Here is a 15,167-nt window from a genome sequence, read left to right as displayed (position 1 = left end):
CTTGGGGGATGAATGGGTGGAGGCGAAGAGGAAAAGTCCACTGTGCTTCTACTGAACTTTTTACCCTTAAAAAAAAATGAGCAAGTTTAAAGTTCACACAGTGCACAAGAGGTCTCTACTGGGGATTTCTGGTATTATTAACTTCCTGACCTCAGATAATTAAAAAGAAAGAGCAGAGCCACCTCAGACTATGACTCAACTTTGAACTTTTAACCTCCCAAGTAAAGTATTTAAATTGTAAATGGTAGACCCTGGAAGCTTTCTTATTGCTATTAACTTCCTTCATCCCTGGTCATGAAGTTATAATTTAGGCCAAAAGCATAGCCTGATCTTTCCTTTTTATTTACTTAACCTCTTTTAGCAGAAAGGACTGAGAACACTATTTACCTAGAAATGACAGGTATTCTGGAGAAAGAAGTTAAGCTTAAAGGGTCATTGAATTTTGGAGCTAGAAGCAACCGTAGATGATCTGTCTGGCCTTCTCAGTTGTGAAAGAGAATAATGAAAACGAAGGAGACGAGTGACTTCTTAACGTCACACAATTAATAGGAGAATAAAAGAGCATCCTTGTATGAATAGCTGTCTTCTTTTCAGTAGTAGAGAGATTCAAGCATGATTGGGGTAAGAAATATTTCCCTATACAGCATAGGGGCCTAGTGGATCTGCAGCTTCTATTTTTGCATTAAAATTCACGAAGTGAAAAAAAAAAATCACTGGATAGGGAGTCAAGAGACCTGGGTCCTAAGTGACCCCTTCATTCCGTTGGTTGTATGACCTTAGGAACTCATTTGACTTTCCCAAGTCATGATCTGCTTGGTTGTAAAATGGAATGTAGTTGGGAGGTAAGAAGCATCCTTTCTTTATAACCTCTTTTGGTTCAATAATATTCTCAACTTAAGAATTCTTGCTGTGATTCATGTTTAAACACTGTATAGATATACAATTCTCAGCAACAGCTGGTTTTTCTTAACATGGGGGATAGGGTTAGATGATTGTGATTTTAGGATAATTGGTTACGTCATGCTGAGCTTGATATTGATGATGAGGCTCTCCTTAACTGTAAGAAAAGACAAAAATCCCAAAGGAAAAGGGGAATCTCATGTAAGGAGGCATAAGGGACAGGAAGGAGAAGAACAAAAGAACCAGGACAAAGAAAGGAGTGATGACCAGGAGAAAATCCATTAGAAAGGAGGGTGACAACGAGAGAGTAGCCCCCTCAGTTGGATGGGGACCCAGCCAATGCTTGTGATACTGCAAAAGCCAACGACTACGTTGTGAATCTGCCGGAGCCGCACGCTGTTAATAGTGAAGCTTAAATAGGCAGCTCTCACTGGCACTTGTACAGCAAGCAGCATGTAGGAGAGCCAGTGTTAGGCGGGGCCCACTCTTCCCTCCTGCTATTTGCTAACACCTTTATTGCCTCCAGTTAGATACTCACACCACTCTCGTTCCCATCTGTCAAGGAGAGTTCCTTTCCAACATTCTGTCCTCCTTTTCTTGCACAAAAGAGACCCTCCCAGTGTGACTGCAAAGCATGGAGCTGATACTGAGCTCTGGGATGAGGCAAGCTTGAAGTGGTATGAGCAATGGTTTTCACGTTTCCTGGTCCTAAGAAGCCAGGGAGATGTGACTATAGGATCCTGCCTGAGACCCTCATGCAGAGACAGCTGGAGGGGAGGGAGAGTTGTCTGCCTGGAGGCCTGTCCTCTTGGCCTGGAAACAGAGGGTCTGGGGTCACTGCCTGATCAAAGCGCCAACAGCAGGATTCGACTCCCATCGCAACACAGATGTTTACCCACCTATCTCCTCAACCACTCTCAGCTGCTTCACACTGATTTACTTCTACTTTACCACCCGCTCTGTTCCTTCTCCCTCGTCTGAAGGCCAGCCTCGGCAGGTGATTAGAGTTTGAGCAAGGGACGGCACTAATGTGACTGTGTCTGATCAGGTGATTGAGGTTGCAGACCAGTGAGCTGCAAATAACTGTTAATCGGGGTTTTTGGTGGGCAAAATTACCTAGTTTTTTCTCTGCTCAGTAAGCCCTATTCATTCACTAAATTCCTCCCACATTTTCTAGTCTTGAATACATTCCTTCCTGTGTAGATGTCCAGTGTACAGTCATATTAACCTTAAGATCCTCTGAGGAGGGAGGTCACAGGTCACCAAGCAGAGCATGACTGTCATCACGAAATAAGTCATATTGCCTCATTGACACTTACTTTCATCAACATCTAGAAAGGAAATAAATAAAGGACTGAGTTTTGTCTGCCAGCTGCTCCTACAATGGAAAACATCACAATGCAAACAAGATATGTTGCACTTATGAAATAAAAAAAAACCCCAAAAACAAGGTTTTTGCTGCTATTCTCAGTGATAGGCTAAAGCACATTCCAGGTGGCTCTATTTGGGGCAATGATGATAATTCTATTTTTAAAAAATTTACTTATTTTTCTTTTTTAAAGCTTCTGTACCTTGAGGCAATAGAAAAAGAGCAGAGAGCTAAGCACAACCCAGCGAGCCAGCATCGTATAATTTTGTATGTGAATTATCTGCAGTGAGGACTCTCCTACAGCCAGGCCCAACAACCTCCTCTGGAGGCGGGAGAGTGGAATGCTGAGAAGGGTGGCCAAGCCCCTCACCTCATTTCTGAGCTGTCCCAGCTGCACCCAAGCTAAGTGGAAGAGCAGGATGCAGTAAGTAGACTTTGCTGACTCTGACTAACCACACCCTCACATCCCACCTCAGCTGGGAAGCCAAGACCTTGCAACATTACCTCTTTTGGCATGAGTATTTGAGTCGACGATAAAACTGAAAAAAAAAGGAAAATTGGAAAATCACACCAGCAAAAAGACACTCTTCACTGTTTCCTTTCTCCATACATTTAGTAAAATAGATCCCCGTGTATTTGATATTATTCTTTTGGTTTGATGCACCCAGCTGGCAAGAGTAAGTTGTCTTTGGTGATTAAATTTAGTAGAGCATCCATGCAAGTGCCAGGAGCTCCAGAGCCCTTAATGGAACTTTGGTAGGCAGGACAGCAGTAATTGTACAGCAGGTACGATGTAAGTGGGAGGGTAAGAAGCTGTAATCTTCTCCCTTCTTTTCCCCAGCAGCTCTGAGAGTGAACTAGTATCTAAATTAGGTGTTATTTTAGATTACAACTTGTCATACCTAATGGAAGTGACACCATCAAGCAGCCAGATGCCAGTTGGAAATTTATTGGTATCTAAGGATGGTAATTGTTGGCTCATTTATTCATTCAATAGGTCATTCAAATAACATGTATCATGTCCATCAAAAAGGTATGTCAGTTTCTGGACACAGGGATCTTTCAGTGATCCCTGAGATATAAAAGAGCAAGTTAGGAATTATCACTGCTAAATGCCTGTTTACCTAGGACTGCTAGGCAGAGGTCATGCCTCCAGAGAAGCTCTGACATTTTATGGAATATTGAAAACAAGATTTCATTCTCTTTGTGGATGGCCAGAGAGACTGGTCCACTTTACTCCTGAGAGGAGAATTAAGAGGTTTTTCTACACATTTATGGTAGCCATATGGGTGTGCCTCCATTTTACCTGCCACTACCTCAAGCCGAGGGAGGTACAGTGGACCAAAATTTTACTAATCTATGTATCTAATGTCTACCACATGTAAGGCGTCATATAGGATAAAAGATAAATTAAACATTGGCCATCCCTGACCTAAAGGGAGAAAAACCTTTTTATACTTAATTGTAATGTAATAATAATTCTGGTAAGGGCTATATGAGAAAACAGTCTACGGTAAGTTGCTTATAAGAATAACAGAGAGAAAAGTTATTTCTTGAACAAAAAGCGATAGATGTAAACATATATTGAAAATAATAATAATGCAGTTTTTTTCTAAATACAGGCACTACCTTATAAACACTGGAAACCAATGAAAACAAGAATGTTAAAAACTGAGCAAGCAAGATGGATTAAGCTAATGCAGTAAATAATAATTCCTTAGATTCTTGAAAATGGTGGTGTTTGAAGTTTTTTTAATTAAAGATTTCAGGAAGCCACAGACTTCTGGGTAATGTTTAAATCATTGGAAATTGATCTGACATTTAATGGCAAAACGTTGACTCTCTAATGCCGTAACAAGGTCAATAGGTCAGGGGACCTCCATTACCTAACCTTAGCTGGCCTCTTTCCGTGACATATCAGAGTATTGATCAGGGTTGTTCTGTGGGATTGGGCATAGAGTTCTTATTTTAATGTTCTTAAAAAACTGGGCCTAGCCAATGTATTATATTCTGCTATGATCTGCATTTTTGTGTGATCCCACTGAAGGGGTCTTGCTCTGCATCTCGTTTATCCTCCTACTTTGATTTGTCTGTACTCCCTGGATAGGACTTAAATCTTCTTTTGAACACTCTGTATCCAGGTTTTATTCACTGAGTGTCTTAACATCCTCTAGGCTTCCACACTGCATTTTGTCTTCAAACTTCATTGATCCTCCAAACTTCAGTGATGCTACCAGAATGGTAGTCAGTTTTGATGTTCATTGAGCTGTGACACTGAATGATCGAATAAAATTGGCTGCCTATATTGCTAAATCTGCCTTTGTTTTGTGACCCATTGCCAACAAAAGGGTGCTAACTTAATCTGAGACTACATTCTATCTTTACTTATATACTCTCTGTTTGGACTCTGAGGGTGGATTCCTTTCTCAGTTTACCTGTTAGTCCTTCTATTTTATTTGATTATGGAAATGTTGGGCACTGGCTTCATAGGCCCAAACTAACTTCTTAGATTTGAACAGTGAAAGAATAATTTAACTTAATAGCAATTATAGACTATAGAACAATTATACACTATAGAACTATGTAACTCTTCTAGCTTTTCCAAACAGCTTTCATATATATTTTCTCATTTTATTCTCCTAACACATCCGTGAAATAATTCATAAGAAAACCTTAACACTTCATCAAGCAAATGCATTCCCACTGCAGATAACTAATGTAAGCCATAGGAATAGTTTGTTCTGCAAAGGATCTAGGACAATTGATTCTTGGGCCTACATCTTATTCTCATGTTTTTATTAAGACCATAAAAGGGGCTTGAAGGGTGTGGTGGAGATTGCAAATTGTCCACAAAAATCTCTGCTCCGTTGCTTCCATAGTAAGATAGAGTCATAACTGGGTCAAAGCTGCCTGGCCACAGACTATATTTTCCTGCTCCCTCCGCAGCTAGTTGTGGCCACAAGACTAGGTTGTTTCCACTGAAGTGTGAGCAAAAGTGATAGATGCCATTCAAGCCTTGCCTTGAGAACTTGCATGCTCACTCCTACGGCTCTTTCTTCCTTCCTACAGGCTGAAATACTGATGACAAGACAGACCTTAGAAGCCACATGTTGAAGATGGAAGGACTGCCCTCGTTCTGAGTTAGGTTCCTGAATGACTGAGTGGAGCAGAGCCCCCCACCCCCGTCCCCATTCAGATTGTTACTCTAGAGTTTTATTTCAACCATTACATTTTCAGGAATATTTACTTTAGTAATTTAGCATAACTATTAATATGGATGGCTACTTGATTATACTAGGAAAAACTTTAAGAGTACTCAAGGCAGGGCTGGTGATGAAACTGAAAATGATCAAGCCTTAACTTTACTCCCTCTCTCCATCACATATTTGACGGGGAGAGAGAAAGTTAAGAAAACAGAAGAAAAGAATAAAAGAGGGGTAGGTCAAGGGTGGAGAAGGCAGTGTGGAGGCAAGCATTCTACCACAGAAACATTTACACCTTCTCGGAAATGAGAGTGGAATAAAAACATTAAAAAAATAGAACCACCAAAAATCGCCCCCCCCGTTTTAATTTTCTACATAAAGACTTTATTAAGTATTCTGAACTCATTGGTTAACTCATTCATCACAATGAATCAAACATGAAGAATTTAGCAAGGGTTCTAAAACAAGCCCTGCAGAACAGCCACCCTGGACACATATTGCAGAAAATAACCTCCACATTTTCTTCTTAAGTCTTTTCCAATCAAATTGTGTCTTTTCTCTTTAACGCTTATCACTTAGATCTTTATCTTAGTAGGTCATCTCAAGTCTTGCATGCTAGAATCCAGAGAAATAGAGAGATAAGCATCACCAGCATTTATTGATGGTATAACTACTTAATATCCTCCAGAGGTGCTCACACATACACGTTCACATGGAAACAGGGCCAGACAGAAACTTTAAAGGGATCTCGTAGGAGAAAGCATGAGGGGAGTGTGCAGCAACCCACAGTCATCACTGCCCTAATAGTATCTGATCTGAACCTGGCATAGCTTCAGAAAAAGCCATGTGTTCAGGCTAAAACAAGAAAGAGAAAACAGGAGAACGTTGCTTTCTTCTAATGTGGTAAATAGGGCATGAAAGTTTTATTGTTTGCTGGTGGAACTAGTTTTACAAGTTCTCTACTTATCCATGGGGCTTAGCTTTAAGGGAGAAAAAATATTTTTATTCAGAAAATATCTTCAGATTTTGGTAGAATGTTTGAATTTGGTATCCAGGATAAACAACTAGATTAAAGTTGTCGTGTCTACATTTATTGGGACGAATTTTGAAACTGGAACTACTACATTTCAAAAGTTTTTCATGAGTGCCATACTTCCCACTTCTGTTTTTGGCATGAGGAAGTGATAAAAGAAAGCTTCTTACTTTCGTACCCTCCTCATGTGTCTCCTTATTGCTAAATTTTGGTAGATTTCTCTTATTCTTTTAAAATGTTCTCCCAGATTGTTTATTTTAAATGTCAGGAAACGGTCATTCATTTAATGGATCTAGGTCTTTGACTCTTCTTAATTTGGAGAGGAAACAGACTTAAGTAAGAAGTCTCTGCAAGGGATCAATATGGATGCCTCTCTAGGTGAGCATGTGTGTGAGAGAGCCAGGCCCACAGCCAGTGGCACAGAATGTGACACAGAGAGAGGAGACAAAGAAACCATGAAGTCTAAAGTAATAAAATGATTTGCAAAGTTCACGAACAATATTGAATTTGCACAGTTTTGGAAAGGGAAGAAATTTTCCTTTCAAGTTCCAGTATCTCTCAACAGAGTTGAGGGGCCTTCTCAATATGGCTGCTACTGCAGACAGTACTTGGGGGGAAAGTAGGGCAAGAAAGTGAGAGAGAGAGAGAGAGCCACAGAGAGAGAGAGAGAGTGAGAGAAAGGGAGACAGAGTGGGAGAAGGAGAGGGAGAGAGGGAGGAGAAAGGGAATATATGTGTGTCTGTCCGTAAAGTTCATCTCTTTCATTCTCCTCTCCTAGTTCAGTTCGCGGGAAGCAGCTCATACTGATTCTTTCGTTTAACAACTTGTCTGCTTTGATGAACACAGATCAACGTCAGCTTTTTGTGACCCTTAGGGAAATCACCTATACCTAGAGGTAAAAGTGATTGCTTTATTAAAGCCACTGTGAAATCTCTGCTTCCCCGGGAAGAAAATTATATTTTTTTTCTTCATTGAAGATTAAATAAGAGAAAATAATCTGAATGAATATTATATGTCATATTCAATTTTAAAAGCTATAGAGGGAGTGCACAGATTGCCTTCAAACTTCATGTTTGGAGCTGAATATATATACATATCCATATGTTTTACATATTCTTAGTTGAGAATACTAATAAAATGATTAAGACAATAACCGAGTGTTTTTATCTGCTTACAAATTAAAGTTTTCATTACATTTAAACAACTTATTCTGAATCAAGAGCAAAGTGCTTTTCTTCCTTTCTTTGTTTGAGGAACTAAAACATGTTTTTATTCTTAACTTTTATCTTAAAAGTCTGGCTGTGCAGCTGATAGCTGGCTTAACAAGATAGCCCCCCATCCTCTCCACAAGGACCTCTCTGCAATCTCATGCAGCGTGTTTGACGTTCCGAAACAATCACAAAGTTTTCTCATCTCTAATGACTCTCCAGGACTGTGAGAACTCAGGTATGCCAGAAAGGTATTTAAAAGGAACAGGAAGTACAAGTATTGGTTTTGTTCCATTCAAATTAGGGTAGCTGTATTACTGCCATTTTTTTTTTTCCCAGTAAAAGCTGATTTTTTGTTGTTTTTTCTTTTTAATTTTCCCTCTCCCTCAAACTTCAGCATTCTGGATCACAAAAAATATGTGGCAATCCCATCAACAAACAGCCCATGTTTTTGTTAAGTAAATGGAGGAAAGTAGAATTGATTTTTTATTACTGAAAAAGAGACTGTTGTCAAAATAAGTTACAATCTGAGCAGCAAGAAGGGGAGATGCAGCCTGTTGCCAGCATCCCTCATGACAAGGCTGCACTAGGCAGAGAAATTAAATGGAGACCAGTTGAAAATGAAGGCTCTTTACATACTCTTTTGCACTCAACTCTCTTTTCAACCTCTCCTAGGAAGGAGAATGTGTTTTTCCTTCCAAGCAAGGAGCAGCAGGGGTTATCTTTTCTTAGACAAGCTAAAATCTGTCTCCTTGTCACAAGAGACAGACGAGGTCAGAGAGGACTCTCCCTCCCAGAACCAGAGTGCAGAAGCTGTGATTCTGGTTCATGACAAGAACGACAGGTTCTTGTTGGGGGAGCAACGAAGATGCCATCTCGCTTGCTGGACCACATATCACAGCACCGATGTAAAAATTATACATATGACTTTTTGAGCCATGCCAAGGACCCTTTTCCTATTTTAGTGTCATTGCAGTTAGTTTGTTTGTTAGGTGTGACATCATTTTTTAAGTGCCATGAAACTCTACAAAGAGTTGAAAGATCGTAATATGGTCCTGTGGGGACACCACTGCTTGAAAAGCAAAAATGCATATTAATGTATAATGTGTATTAAACATGTTTCAGCAAGGATGAGAAAGAGTAAACTGTTTGAAGATGAATACATGTGATTGGAAGTGTTTTTACACATCTTTTCCCTCCAACTATTTGTTTTGAAATATTTAAAACCTATAGAAAATTACAAGTATAGTGCAGTAAACACGCATATGTCCTTTATGTAGAGCTGTGCTAGTAGGGTAGCCGCAATCCGTGTGTGACTATTGGCCCCTTGAACAGTGGCTAGTCCAAATTGAGATGAGCTGTGCTACATGCCTTTCTAAAAATAAATACTTCCTAAAGTGTTCTGAAAAGTTAATAGATACTTTGACCCCAAACCGAGCAGCTAAAATTTACAGATATATAAAGGTATGGATATATAATTTATATTGTGTATGTCATATATACACATATATAATATGAATTTATATTAATATATACAAAAAACGTGTATATGTGTATCTCTGTGTGCAAATGTTTATCTGTGGATCTAGTCTTTATTTTCTATAAATCACTCAGAAAAAAGTAATTGACGAGGTGGGATGAGGGTGTAGGCATCTTTCAGAATGTTTGTGCTGTTTCTCCTCTAGCATGATAAAGAGTAGCCCTAGGCCTAGAATATACTTCCAAGTGAAAGCTTTGAAAATATTTTACGGCATGCCGGTATTGTTTGGGGAAATATGTTAACCACTTTTTTCCTATCATTTTTAACCAATAAAGTAACATATTTCCATTAAAGAAGAAATTGAAACTACCATATAGTATTAAAATTCTCTGAGATTCGTATTTTCCCAGTACCTTTAGTAAATATATATGAAAACATATATATATATATATACATTTTTTTTTTACAGATTTGGAGTCATAGATCTGAGTAATGTTCTGTGTCCTGCTCTTTTCCATTTAAAATTATATCATGAGCATTTTCTAAATTATTAAATAATACAAAAAACTCCTCTCTTTGAGAAATTGTTATTGTTTTCATTTCTCCCTGTTGTACATAAGGCCGTGGGTTAATCTTTGCTTTTATTTAGTTTTCCTTGGGCATAATTATTTGGTACACCACCTGATTATTTTCTCAGGATAACTCGCGAAGAGTGAAATTACTAGGTCAGAAGATATTAATAATTTTTAGCTACTTGATTCATATTGCTGAATAGCTCTCCAGAAAAATTGTATCACATGAAACTCTCACATGATATCTGAGAGGGACAAGTCCATTTGCCAACACTGGTCATTATACTTAAAAACATCTTTCTCAATTTGTAACAGAATCTGCATCTGGTTTTATTTTGCAAGTGAGAATTCACTGGTTTTGTTTTTTTTTTTTTTTTGTATTTGCTTATTTGTCTTCTTCTATTTGTGAATTGCCTCTTCCTATCCTTTCTCCACTTTTGTTTTGAGAAAGTCAAAGCTTTCTTACTAATTTGTTTTTCTGTTGATTATTCAACCCTTTGTTATATAACATTGCAATTTGGTTGTTTATCAGGTTTTCTTTTGACTCTTGATTTTTGTGTGTTTGTTTCATAGAAATTTTCACATCTGTTTGGTAAATCTATCAATCTTATCCTGCCTGGCAGTGGTTTTCAAATTTCGTGTGCCTCAGAATCTCCTAAGTGTGTTCATTAAAACACAGATTCCTGGGCCCTACCATCAGGGTATATTACTCCTAAATCCTTTGGTATGGCCCTGGCAACTGTTTTTAGCAAATAACCCAGCTGATTCTAAATTAAGTAGATAATTAGTTATTAAATCACACTGTGGAGTAACTGCTTTGCAATTTTTCACCTTGGTTTAACACTTAGGCCTTCTCACAGTAATATCACATTAATAGCTATCTATATTTTCTCCTTTTCATTTTTCTACCTTTATCTATTTCATTCAGCTGGAATTTATTTTAATATATGCTTTATCCAAAAATATTAAACTGTTTTTCCTAGCTCAATTTATTGAATTACAATGCATTTCTCCACTAATTTACAATTTTACAGTATCTCCACTAATTTACAACTTTATCATTTACTACAATTTATAAATATTTGAATCTATTGCTGAGTTTGTTTTATCTGTCCCATTGATTTATTTGTCTATTCCAGCATACTGACTTTTTTTCTTTTGGTGAGGAAGATTGGCCCTGAGTTAACAATTTAACATTTGTTGCTAATATTCCTCTTTTTGCTTGAGGGAGATTGTTGCTGAACTAAAATCTGTGCTAGTCATCCTCCATTTTGTGTGTGGGATGCCGCCACAGCCTGGCTTGCTGAGTAGTGTGTAGGACCACACCTGGGATCCAAACCAACGAACCCCAGGCTGCCGAAGTGGAGTGCACAATTTTAACCACTATGCCACTGAGCTGGCCCTGAGAATACTGTTTTAATTACTGTATCTTTTGAATATATTTGGTACTATGAACAGTGTCTTCTTTTCATTTCTCTTCTTACTCAAAACTATTTTGGCAATTCTCACCTGTATAATTAAAAAAAATCAGTTTGCCAAACTACAGTTATTTTTAAAATTTTCTTGGAGTTGTATTTAATTTATAAAATAATTTGAAGAAATGTCACATCTGTGCAACATTGAGGCTTCTCCTACTAAAAGATTGTGTATTTCTATTTCTATTTATAGCTTCTTTCATGGTTGCTACGGTCTGAATGCTTGTGTCCCTTCGCAATTCAGATGCAGTCAGTGCTGGTCATCTGGTGGTTAAGATTCGGTATTCTTATTGCCATAACCCAGCTTCATTTCCTGTTCAGGGAATCATACCACCCACATGTCAGTTGTCATACTGTGGCCGCTGCATGTTGCTGAAATTATGGGACCCGTATTTCAAATCCCAACAGGGGTCCCCATGGTGCACACGTTTCAGCAGAGCTTCCAGACTAATTCAGACCTAGCTACCCACTTCCAAAAACGTTGCCCTTGAAAACCCTATTAGCAGTAGCGGAGCACTGTCTGATATCGCACCAGAAGGTGAGAGTATGATGCAAAAAGACAGGACAGGTTTCCGCTTTGCTGTATCCATGGTCTCTGGGAGTCAGAATCGACTGGAGGGCACTAATAACAACAAAAATTAATATGTTGAAATCTTAACCTTCAAAGATGATAGTATTAGGAGGTAGGCTTAGGTCATGAAGGTGGAGCTCTCTTGAATGAGATTAGTGCCGCATTAAGAGGCTTGCACCAGAGAGATCTTGCACCCCTTCCACCCTGTGAGGACACAATGAGAAGGTGTTGGCTGTGAATCAGGAAAAGAGCCTCTACCAGAAGGCATAATATGCAGATGTGATACTCAGATACTTATCAGAAGGATAAAGATGGGTCTTGTTACTTTAATGTACTACCATTCTGCTGTTCTAGCAAGGATGAGAAATACTGGTAAGTAAAAAACTTTTTGGGGCTGGCCAGGTGGCACAGTGGTTAACTTTACACATTCTGCTTCAGTGGCCTGGGGTTCGCCAGTTTGGATCCTGGGTGCAGACATGGCACTGCTTGGCAAGTCATGCTGTGGTAGGCATCCACATATAAAGTAGAGGAAGATGGGCAAGGATGTTAGCTCAGGGCCAGTCTTCCTCAGCAAAAAGAGGAGGATTTTGAGAAGATGTTAGCTCAGGGCTAATCTTCCTCAAAAAAAAAAAAAAAAAAAGTTTCAATAGTACTTTGATGGTCTGCCCTCTTTGTTTAACTCTTTGTTTAGCCCCTGAACTGATCAATTCTCCTGATTTGCATGCCTCCAATAAAATTTTTCCTTTTTTACATAAAATGCCATTTTTTGGACAACAAAATATAGAACAAAAACGTTTTAATTTTAGTTGCTTTTTGGAAACCCTCATAGCAGAGAGCTGAATTGCATCCCAACGTTGCAGCTTTTAAAAACTGTCAAGATTGGCACTCCCCAGTCAAAATTTGTCATTGCTTTTACTCTATCCATTTTTGGAAAAAGATTCACATAAAAAATTATAAGTAAATAAATAGGAAAAGTTCTTTTCCTGCTAGTGCAGAACTTTATTATACCGTTAAAGCTGTTCTGAAGCAGGGTAAAATTGAGTTGAAAGCTGCGAAAGAAGGCCCTTAGGATGATGAACAGAGGTAGGTCCCTTCTTGGTGGCCTCAAGGGTGGATGCTCCCTGCTTCTCTCGTTTCCTCATCTTAGTCTGACCTGTAGCCTGCCTGGAGGCATCTTTGTCTGACTGATTCCCTGCTCTTCACCTGGGGCCAAAGAGAGAGAGAAAAAGGCTTGTTCCCATCTTGAGGTCCTTTTGGAAGCAGTCCTGGGATGTAGGAGATGGTATACTTCACTGCCAGGACACGAGAGCAGTGGGAGAAGGGAAGGGAGACGTGCCAAATTCGTCAGGGTTTTCAAGACTTTTCCAACTCCCCTTTAGGTCAGAGTTCACCAAGATGTATTTCTTGCCCTTGAAGATATTATAAAAGTGGAGGAGTGACGAGTCTCATTGCAGAACTCCCAAGGGAACATGAGCTTTAGGGACATGGATGAAAGGATGGGTGAGGTTTCCTAATATCATGGAGTTTGGTGGGCTGCAGGGAAAGACGGCCAGTAGGTTGGCCCATGGGGCTTTAGAGGAGTTCAAACTGTAGACAGGAACTGGAGAAGCCCGAACGTATTGGTGATAGTTGAGACTGTAGGGTTGTTTGAGGTCTCTCAAGGAACATCAGAACGTGAGGGACCATGAAGAATCCTGCAGCAGCAGGTCTCCTGGAAGAATTTGGTGGGTGGAAATCTGCAGACAAAAGCATTTTAAGAAAATGTGGTGAGTGAAGACTAAAGACGTGGTCAACAGTATCTATGTTAGTTTCCTAGGACTGCCGGAACAAAGTACCATAAACTGGGTGGCTCAAACAACAGGAATTTATAGTCTCACAGTTTTGGAGGCTAAAAGTCTGAATTTGAGGGTTGGCAGGGCCAGGCTGTCTGTGTAATCTGTAGGGGAATCCTTCCTTGCCTCTTCCTAGCCTCTGGGGGTTTGCTGGCAATCTTTGGTGTCCCTTGGCTTGCAGCTGTATAATTCCAATCTCTGCCTCCGTTGTCAAATGGTATTCTCCCTATTTGTGTGCATGTGTATATCTATAGTTATTAACATTTTAGTAAATCAAGGGGCCTACCCCGTGGCCGAGTGGTTAAGTTCTCATGCTCTGCTTTAGCGGTCTGGGGTTCACTGATTCGGATCCTGGGCTGGACCTACACACGGCTCACCAAGCCATGCTGTAGTGCCATCCCACATAGAAGAACTAGAATGACCTACAACTAGGATATACAACTATGTACTGGGGCTTTGTGGAGGACAAAAAAAGAGGAAGATTGGTAACAGATGTTAGCTCAGGGCCAATCTTCCTCACCAAAAAAAAAAAGCATAAAAAAATTTAATAAATCTGGATGTGTTTTCTATTAATATAAGTTCCTAAACTATTCTAATCCATATTAAAATACTAATACTGATATAGGTTTATGAGGTTCTATATATATATGCTTACATATATACAGATACAGTTGTATATATATAAACAAAAATTTTTCCAGGCTTTGTACTGTTTCCCAAGATTCCTAATATTACACAGTTACTAACGTAGCCAATGTTGTCATCAGGTGGACGTCTGAAATGAGAAAGGCATTTGCAATTTAAAATCTGATATATCTGTTTTTCCTACAGAGTTTAGAAAATCATTTTATTTGCCTTTTCTATGATTAAGTAAACAGCTGTTTTATTAAAATTCTATTTCCCCTCAAAACTTTCCAGAATAATGAAGACCTCTGAAAATTTTAAGATTTTCTCTGCCAAGCATACTGCCTATATTTAAATATTTATGAGTATATACTGTAAATGCATCCTCTAAAACACAAATAGAATGTTTTATTATTTATGAATGAATATTTTGATTAATTAAACAGATATTAGAATTGTGCATCCCTTTAGGGTCGACTCAGAATAGTATTTGGTTTCAGTGATAACTTGCATCATGAAAACACTAAAAAAATGTGATCTTATTTCCTTCTCGTAATCTCCCCTCAGGAAAATAAACAGGAACTGTTAAAGATGTACCTGGAGCTTCTCAGGGGCTGCTTCACTGGCTCCGTCCAGCTCTCAAGTGCGCTGGAATTCTTCCTTTTAAGGACAGTGACATCCGATCTGTGAAGGCCATGGTGCCCTGCACAGGGAAGCCACAGCAGGGAGGATGAGGTCAATATTGCCCTCATCAGGAGCAGCTCTGCAATGGAAGGTTTCAATTACCATCCAATGGATTAAAGAGCAGGGATGCAGTCAGGCTGGAGAGAGAACTTCTATTTTCACAAACAAATGAACAAAACAGCAAAAATAATAGAGAAATCATTATTCTCCATCTAA

At 39.0% G+C, this 15,167-nt stretch overlaps 1 long non-coding RNA gene across 1 annotated transcript; it reads left to right on the top strand.

The window, feature by feature from the left end:
* The first annotated feature begins 7,310 nt into the window (after positions 1 to 7,310).
* On the top strand, positions 7,311 to 14,915 carry LOC124231435 (uncharacterized). The gene is made up of 3 exons (XR_006886519.1): positions 7,311 to 7,400; positions 7,800 to 7,951; positions 14,835 to 14,915. It is a non-coding gene; the product is annotated as an uncharacterized LOC124231435 (long non-coding RNA).
* Positions 14,916 to 15,167: the final 252 nt, after the last annotated feature.

This window comes from Equus quagga, chromosome 21, assembly GCF_021613505.1.
Source record: "Equus quagga isolate Etosha38 chromosome 21, UCLA_HA_Equagga_1.0, whole genome shotgun sequence".
NCBI classification, from domain to species: Eukaryota; Metazoa; Chordata; class Mammalia; order Perissodactyla; family Equidae; genus Equus; species Equus quagga.
The sequence above is the reverse complement of the archived record's forward strand: the minus strand, read 5'-3'. Positions and strand labels throughout refer to the sequence as shown.